Raw genomic sequence first — 9,941 nt, forward strand, 5'->3', positions numbered from 1 at the left:
TGAGGTGTCAAGGTCAGCTGGGCTTGGGGGAGTGTGGAGCTCTTCCTCAGCTTCTTATCACAGGCAGATAACTTCCAAGGCTGCCAAGCATTTCTTTCATCACAGGTCAGAACTGTCGTAATGCCTCCCGATCCCGAGAAAACACTGAGGATGAGCCAGCCCAGGGAAGTTTCCAGGCCCTTCAACCTTGCAGGGTGAGGGGGACAGATTTTGGAGGAGTGGCAGGTCCTGCGGTCGGAGTTCTGCATCAAGAGTCCTAAGGTTGGCAGGTGCTGCAAATAAAGCAAGAACATTCCATTCAAGGCTGTGGCTCTAGGATTTTGCAGCCAAAGTAGGGATGTTCTTTGGGTTGTGGCCGAGGCTTAGCTTCCAAAACAAGAGTCACTGGGTAGGTAAAGCTTGACCTTGCACCCACTCAAGGAGGGATTCAAAACTGTGAAACAGGTTGCTGGGGTTGCTTATACCCAGTCTCCCCTTGACGTCTAGGGCTGAGCATGTTATCCTAGCCATTGGCAGTTGGATGGGTATGTTTTAAGTTATTTCCTCCGTGCATTTAGTACTTCCAGCACTTCCAGAAGTGCACACCAAGACTGGCTATCCATAATCCTGATCAGAATAATCAAGAGCTGGAGCCGCGTGACTTCCTATTTTTTTTCACTTTGATTTATATCTACTATGTTCTTTGAGATACGGCTACTCCTATTTATTATAGCTAATTTTTTGACAGAATCCTCCTGGAGGGTATGTATCATTTTCCTTTTTTTCCCAAATGTACATACATATTAAAAATCTTCCCTGTAAGTGGGGAAATTTATAGCAAACAAAAAATGCTGCCTTTTGAAAGAAACTCTAAAGGAATAGGGAAGCAAGTACATTTAGCCAAGCTGAGCAGCAACACCACGGGGATCATTCCAGGGAAGGAGAGGGGAAGCTGTAGCTAGGAAAATGTAGCCTGCCGTAAATGGGCAGTCTCAAAGAGATAACTCGGTTTGGTGAATGTGATAGAAAATCCATTTCTAATAGTCAACCGTGTGCTTTGCATAAGTGCTCACTATGTGTCAGACACCGTTGCGAGCACCTTGCACGCGCCGTCTAGCCAATCAGATCACCGTGAGGTGGGTGCTGTAGGTATTCACGTTTGCAAGATGGGGAAGCTGTGCCCAAGTCACCTGCTCTGTAACTAGTAGATCAAGTGTTCAAATTTAGGTCTGCCTGACTCCCAAGCTTATTTATTTCATTTCTTCAACGAATGTTAATGGGGTGCCCACTCTGAGCCAGGTGTTGGTGCACAAAGGCAGACGGTGGTCTCTGTCCCCGTGACGTTTGCAATCGCCTGTTAAAGACAGAAGTTAGTAATTTATTTGAATTCAAATTGTGATAGACACCGTGAACGGGCGGTACAAGATAATCTCTGACCTGTTCCTGACTTTCAGACAATGCCTGCGTTAGACGCCAAATAAATATTGGATGGATGTTGAGGAAGGTTGCTGTGAAGGTAAGTAATGGTGGACTTGGCCCCGTCTTGGTGGGGGACAGGCAGGCTCTTCTGAGAAGGTGACAGAGAAGCCGAGACTGCAGATGACGGCGCTGAGTGGGAGGTATGAGAAGCTTGCAGGAAAAGAGTGTTTTCAGCTGCCTGCCTGAAATGCTTGATTCAGGGAAGAACCTTGGTAGGCAGGAGGCTAGAAAGTGACCGATGAAGTTCAAGTATGCAGGGTGGGTGAGTAAAGTGAGAGAGGCCTAAGACAAACCACAGCGGTAAGAAGGGTTGTCCTCATCCAAGGTCACGTGAGCCACATAAAGGTTTTTATCTTGATTCAAAGAGCAATGGGTTGCCAGGGAAGGGCTTTAATAAGGGTAATGTCATCAACAAATTTCCACTGACTAAAGATCAGTTTGGAATCTACTGCAGCAGTCTCGACTTGGGCCAGGATGCTGGCCCTGGAGGAAGGAGGAAGTGGACAGATACTCAGAGGTGATCGCCTGGCCGTGAAGGGCAAGAGAGAGGGACCGCATCGGTCAGGGCTCCTGTGTTAGTCATCTGCTGCTGTATAACAAATTAGCCAAATCCACAAACATTGCTGGTCTCACACACTATCTTTAAAGGTCAAGAATCCGCAAGCAGCTTACCTGGGTGGTCCCGGCTCAGTCTCTCATGAGGCCGAAAGCAAGCTGTTGGCGGGTGCTCCAGCCCTCTAAGTTTTCACTGGGGCTGGAGGACCAGCTTTCAGTCTCTCTTACACCTTTGGTTGCAGCCCTCAGTTCCTTACCACGTGGGTGATGCTTGCCATGGAGGCTGTCTTCCCCTGAAGTGAATGGTGGTGGGGAGAGAGACGGACAGAGAGACAGAGAGACAGAGAGAGAGAGGCTGCAAGTGACTAAAAGGGAAGTGATAGTATTTTGTATGATCTAGTCTCAGAAGTGATACACCATTACTTCGGCCATATTCTACTGGGAGGGGACTAGACAAGCACATGAATGCCAGGAGGGAGAGCTCCGGGGGCCACCGTGGAGGCTGGTTACTACTGTGCCCGTATGAAAAAGATGGCACTTCCAAATTAAAATAATTTGAGAAGGGGTGTGTGTGTCTGTGCAGGTGCAGTTTATTTTATTACAAAAGGACAATTTACCAAGATGCGTGCGGAGAGTAGGGAAACCACAAAGGGAAAACACGAGTGCCTAGAGCTAGGAGCAGTGGAGCTGTTACTCCCGCTCTGCCCAAAAGGACAAGAAGAGGGACAGGTTACTGGAAATCTGAAGGAGGGAGAATCGTGGGGAGCAGGCCCGCGGGAAGGAGGGCCGTGTTACTCTGTTGGAGAACACAGCCAGCGATACGAAAGGACATGTGGGAGCTGATCGTGAGCATCTCTCCCAACTTGGCATTCAGTGGTGTCACCGGCGTAGCCACACAGGTCATGCTGGTAACGGTGTACCAAGAAATCAGCAAATACTATAAATCAGAAGTCTTTCTTCCTCTCTCTTTCCCTTCCTTCCTCCCTTCCTCCCTTCGTTCAGAGAACCAGTTACACATCTAAGAGCACACTGCGGAACACAGGCAGCCTGACACGTCTGAATGCAGGAACCGAGAAAGCACAGACCCAGAGCTCACTCTCAAGACAGAAGGAGGACCAGACTCAGCCAGGAAGCCAGAAAACACAGGCACCTCTGGACTCATTCTCTTCAATGCACCTGCTGGGGGAGGCTGCAGCAGCTGAGGGAGGGTGGGAGTGGATCCCGCACAGCACGGCTGCCTGTCAAGCACGAGGCTCGGTTTCTCCTGTCAGCAACTGTGTGGACAGTGACTCAGTTCATTGAAAGAGAAATCGAGAAAGCATCATGTGTGACAGTATATCTTAATTATACTTTCCCACCCATCCTTATCACTTCCGATCTCCCACATCCACAAAGGTAACCTTGGCAAAAGATCGAAAACTTTGAATTTTCTAGTAAGGCCAGTGAGAATGTCTATCTGTTTGTTTTTATTTTTAAACTTTCTAAACAATAGAACTGACTCCAAGTTAAGAGAGAATCTATTAGAATGATGTAAGAAAGCTCAGAAAATCAAAAAAGAACCTGAAGAACAAGACTCAGGAAGGGCAGAACCAGGGCAGCTCTGGATTGTTCGAGTGGTGGGAAATAATCAAAGGTCTCAGAGCATCGCTGCTGAACTGAACCCTCGTCCAGTTTTTATTTTAACAGCCCTAGAGTCACTCTGCTCCAGATGCACTACCGTAGAGTAAAATACGGTCGGCCAACTTCGGTCAACGACCACTCTTGGCAAGAAGAAGGCAGTCTTCCTTGACTCCTCCCACTTGGCACTGCCACAATAAGGAGCTGTTAAGAACAGGAGGGCAAATGCATGTTGGAAAGCCAAGGAGTAGCAAATGCCCACTATATTCTGCAACTTGACCTTGCTTCAGGGTTCCTCCTGAGTTAGGGGTAGGTCTGTTAATATAGAAGTAATTGGGAATTAATCGTTCTTTAAAAACCTCTAGGCGTAATGTCAATAGTGCAAGAAGCCACACTAGTTGACATTAAGAGAATGAACACTGGAAAAATCACAGGCATGTAAATAAATCTTGGAATTAAATAAACAGGAAAGGGAAAGAAAAGCTGGCATATGTTGATGTTTAAAAGGAAGATCAAGTGCCACCGTTTTATCAAATCTGGTGAAGAGTTAAAAATGCTCCAGTAGCATTTGGAGGAGGCAGAAAATTCAGAGTGAAAATGAAGACAGGCTGTGAGTATCACGGGTTTGTGGGAGACGTTCAGGTATGCCTCGGCTGTAAACACGGGTTAGGAGAAAACGCTGGTCCTTTAAGGCCATGGGACACCTGACCTGCCTGGCTTCCCTGCCCTGTCTCAGCTCCTCCAAGCTTTACTGTACTTCAAGACCAGACTGGGTCTCTCAGAATCTTCCTGAAAGGGCTCAGTCCAGGCCAGTCTACAACTAAATAGCACTTCTGTCCTGTGCATTGGCGCTTCCCAAACTTTCCTGTAGGTTGGGAAGCATCCCAGTGCTTCTGATGGGTGCATCCTAATCTTCATCTTGGGTCCAAGAACATTGGAGGCAGGATCTCTGCTAGATGATGATACGTTGGCTGTTGGAGGTTTGAAGTAACTTAAAAAAAAGAAAGAAGAAAAGGTCTGTCTTCCCCTTTCTAGTTCCTCTTTGGCCTAAACCTTGAAAACACCGACCTTAACAAGGACTTGCCCCTCCTCCCTCCTTTCTTCTACCTTGCAGTGTTCTCGAGAGAATCAACTAGACGCTACTTACAGCAGCCCAGGCAAGACTCCTCTCAGATGGCTTCCTCTCGTTTGAGGCTCTTTCCCTGATCAGATCAGCTATGGTCTCCCAAGCACCTGGGAAGATTTTTGTAACAGTTACTAATATCGATAATATGTTCTCATGCTACATCCTCTTCCTTGATGAGCTCAGCCACGCGGGCAGTTTCAGCTGTGATTTGTGAGGGAATGACTCTCCATCTGCCTCCAGTTGGCTCACCTGCCAAGACCCAGGCCCTTATTTTCAACTGGATGTTCCGTACGCCTCTCAGACCCTGCACCTCCTGTACGGACTCATCGCTTCTGACAAGCTTACCCTGTGTCATTGAAACACAAGTCACAAGTCTTGACTGGGCTAGATGTGACTTATGCTTGAAATCTCAGCGTGTCCCTGCTGTTGCACGTGAACACTCCAAGCTGTCCACAATGTGTAGCTGCAACCAAACTTTTCGGTCTCGTCTCCTCTATAATGCCCAAACCTAATGCCACATGCTCGGTTCGCATTCCCAGAATGATCCCTCCACGGTCACACGATTAAGCTGGCTGGTTTCCTTTGCCTTGAATAGTCTTGTCACCAGGATCTTCCTAATCTTGCATCTTCTGAGACACTTCACTAATTTTAACAATTAAAATCCCTTGTTCCTTCCAGTTCCCTATAACTAGCCATTATAGAGAACTGAATATTTACCAGGGGGATTTACCTACACTTGCTCCTCATAATAATGAGCAAGTTAGTTATTAGCCCGTGATCCCTTATCGAAAGCCATGAGACCAGACGCGCTTACAGATGCAGAATGTCTTGTTTTTTAGAAAGGTAATAAAGTGGAACGTGTGTCCGTTTCCCCGTCTGGACAAGAGATAAGTATCAGCACACTGCCTCCTTCTTGGAACTGTTGCGAAAGAGAGCATGTTCCTCCAGAGAAGGGCCTAGGGAAGTGCCCTTATTGCATGCATTTTGGGAGTCTATTTGTTTGACTGTAATAAATAGTACATTCCAGCTCGTGAACAATACCTCACTAGGAAAATAATGCATCTAACTTTTACAGTTACCCACCTTGTATCGGGAAAGTGATTTGGAGGGTGATAAGAGCCCTCATTTTGTTGGATGTTGTATTTCTTTTCCTTTCTGTACTTTCAGTTCCTTCTGCTATTTACCACACCCTTTACTCACTATTTCCTAGCAAAATCACGGGCCTTCTGTTACCGCAGTAAAAACTTTTTTCAGTTTTCTTGGCTACTTTACTATTAAGTCATCATTTTCTATGGCAAAAAAAAAAAGAAAAAAGAAAAAAAAAAGCTAGATAATTATTCCCTTCGTGGCAATTGCACTAATTTTTCCAAATTCAGTGTAAACATACTCATTTCCATTACTCATCCATGGGCCTGGATGCAGAAGAGACCAAGAGATATAGTGCTGGCAATGACCATGAAGTTCAGCTAGCACGCAGGAGCTGGGTTTGTTCAGTTCTCTTTTCCATGTGAAGAAACGAAGGAGCAGGAAGGTGGAGTAAGCTGCTGAAGCTCACAAAGCCAGTTTGTGAAGTGAGGCCAGAGAGGTCCCCGCTGCCCCCGCCCTGCCCGCACCCCCCTACCCCCAGGCAACCCCTGATCTACTCTCTGGCCCTACAGATGGTTTTCCCAGAATTTCATGGAAACGGAATCATGCAGTACGTATTTACTGTATCTGGCTCCTTTTACTCAGCATAATGTTTTTGAGATTTATCCATATGTATTAGAAAAGTGTTCTTTTTATTGTTGAGTCATATTTCATTATAAAGATATATCGCAAAAATGTATTTATCCATCCTTCTGCAGACAGACCTCTGGGATATTTTCAGGTTTTGACTATTAAGAATAAAGCTGCTATTAACATCCTTGTATATGGCTTTTGTGAAAAAATACATTTATATTTATACATTTCATTTGCCTTGGGTAAATTCTTACGAGTAGTTTGATGGGTCATAGACTATTTCATTTTGAGAAATTACCAGTTGCTTCGTATCTTCATCCAAAATAGGCGTCGGCAGCTGCATTAGTGTCAGGGTGCTTCAGAGAAACAGAACCAATGTGACATAGAGAGTTATAGTGAGGAATCGGCTCACGTGACTACGGAGGCTGAGACGTCCCCTGATCTGCCAGCGGCTGGGTGAGGGTGCACATCCTAAGGCCTGAGAACCAAGGGAGACGATCCTGTAAATCCCACTCCAAGGGCCAAAGAGCAGAGATGTCCCAGCTCAAAGAGTGAGGCCGAAAAAAGTGGGGAATTCCTCCTTCCTCTGGCTTTTGTTCTACTCAGGTTCATCGACAGACTGGACATTGAGGAAGGCAATTTACAGCGTCCATCAATTCAAATACTAATCTCATCTGGAAACCCCCAGATAGGCACACCAAAAAATAATGTTCAACCAAATATCTGGGCAACCTCTGATCTACTCACATTGACACATGCATCGAACGATGATATTCTTTTAAACTGTAGTCTTTCTAGAGGATGTGAAGCTGTATTTATCGTGACTTTAATTTGCATTTTCCTGATGAAGTTTTAGGTGATTATCGGTCATTTCCTCTACTTCCCTTTGTGAGGTGTCTATTCAGATCATTTGTTCCTTTTTAATTAGGTTGTGTTTGTCCCTTTATTTATTTATAATCTTTATTATATTTTTTCCGTTACCATTTAGCCCCCCACCCTATCTCAGTGTGTAAGCATCTCCTCACCCACACACTCACACACTCTCCCCAGCACCTCCTCACCCTTCTTGCTCTACTTTCTCCATAAGCACTTATCATCTTAAACATATGACACAAATAATTTTATTTTGCTCATTGTCTGTTTATCCCCATCAAGCCAAAAGCCCTAGGACCCTAGGAAGACTTGTCTGTGCTGTTCTCCACTGTTTCCCCAGCATCTAGAACAGTAAGCATCCACTAAAACATTTGAAAGAGCATTTGAAATGCGCCTAGTAATCCAGGAGAAGGAAATAAGTGGGTCTTCTTCTGTGGCTAGGCCGGGTTTATTTGTTTGCTTGCTTGCTTGTTTTGCAGGACAGCAGCTAAGGTGGGGGAGAGGGTTGCTGGCTGTGAGGGCAGAGTTCACCGTGCAAGTGATAGTTACACTTAGTTGTAAAAGGTGATGGGGAACTTTCCAGACAGCACAGCGAAAGCCATTCCAGGTAGGAGGAACAGCATGCGCATGAGCAGAGTATTTTGCAAAAGCAGGGCATGGTCGTAAAATGCCAAAGAGCTGGGTGTTACATCAGGGAAGTGCAGAGCAGGAAAAGCGGGTGTGCTCGTCCAGAGACACCCTGGAGGGCTAGTCAGAGCCAGCCACGGAAGTAGATGGATGCGGCCCTGGCCTCCCGGGGCCTTGGCCACTGCTCCACGCAGACTCCCCTTTCGATCTAAGACCTGTCTTTTCTCATAGATATAGGGGATGATACCATACCACCCACAGTTTCCTTATTACATAAAAATGCATTTATGATCCCAGAGTGTGAGATTTAAAACAGGTGATTTTTAAAAAATGTGCACATTTTAAAAACCAAACAAACGGGAAGGGTTTATATTTTGGAGTCGATTATAGATTTTTGGTTCCTTAGATCCCAAAGACTAAAATAATTAAAACTTCCAAAGAAATGACAAATGGTGCCCAGTGCAAGCTTATTTTCTTCACCAGCTTAGAGTTCAAACTCCGCAGGGAAGCAATGCAGATGATATAACACACAGGTGTCTGTGAAAATAGATATAAACCTGAGGGCATTAAAAAGTCCTTGAAATTTTTTAGCAAGTGGCAGCTGTGGAACCAGCATTGATAGTACATTAACTATTATATATTTGAATTGTTAAATTAAGCAATAAGGAGTAAGAAATTGTATGTGGCAAACCGATCAGGACTATAATATTCTTTTTTTATTCTTAAAAGTGATATTTCTTTTTTTTAAAGATTTTATTTATTTATTTTTAGGGAGAGAAGGGAAGGAGAAAGAGAGGTAGAGAACATCCATGTGAGAGAGAAACAGTGATTGTTTGATTACCTCTTACACGTGCCCTGCCTGGGACCTGGCCCGCAACCCAGGCGTGTGCCCTGACCAGGAATCAAACCCATGACCTTTCACTCTGCAGGATGACACGCAACCAACTGAGCCACGCCACTCAGGGCAAAAGTGACATTTCTGGTACTTCAATTCTCCTTAATTTGATTGGTAGAGTTAAGATCTTGTACCTTTTAATTAATTTCACTAGAGTTAAGTATTAAATATTAAGAATAGGCAATGAGCAAAACAATTATAGATTCATTCATTCCACAAATGTTTGACAGCCCAGTATGAGCAAAAATTGTGATTTGGTTTCAGATTCCAAATGACACAACAGCAAGGAGCTATTTCTCTTTGCTTAAAACAACACGAGGAATACATTGACCTTTAATGTGGAGAATAACCATTCAAATGAATCTGCAAATGTACAGTCTTGTTCGGCTGAGACGAAACAGTTGTGAGAATCCCCCAAACGTCCTATGGAAATCGTATTCCTTCCATTGACTTCTACCTACAACAACAGACTAAAACTTTCTTAGAAGTTGTATCTGTCTGTATTTTCCTTCCAACAGAAATGTCACTAAAATTCTTGACCATGGAGTGAACTCAGCCCCACCCAGGACTTGGGAGCCTGATACTACTATAATAAGACTCATTTTCGAGGCATAAATGGATACATCGACAGTATTTTTAAATTCCTTGCAATAGGTAGCAAGAGCCAATAGACGTTCTGTCCCTTTGACCTAGCAAGCCTGCTCCTGAGCACTTACGCAAAGGAACCAACTCCACAGAAGCACAAATCTATAGGCAGAGATTTTTATTACAAGACTATCTGCCAGAGCAAAAGCCTGGAAGTGACCTAGTTTTCTACCACAAGAAAGTGACTGAGAAGAGGGTAGTGCACGAACAATGTGTCATATTATGCGATCATTAAAAGCCAAAACCGAGAAGACTGCAGAAATGTCAAACATAGTTTTGATAAACCTGAAAATTAAAAGGCAGTATTTTCAAAATGGTGTTACATTGTGATTATAAATATGTAAAAAAGGTGAGCACGCGGAGGACCGGAAGATAAAATGGAAAAATGAAACAACTGTGTTGGGATGGAGAAATTAGGAGTTGGTT

Source organism: Desmodus rotundus, chromosome 13 (assembly GCF_022682495.2).
Source record: "Desmodus rotundus isolate HL8 chromosome 13, HLdesRot8A.1, whole genome shotgun sequence".
In the NCBI taxonomy this organism is placed as follows: Eukaryota; Metazoa; Chordata; class Mammalia; order Chiroptera; family Phyllostomidae; genus Desmodus; species Desmodus rotundus.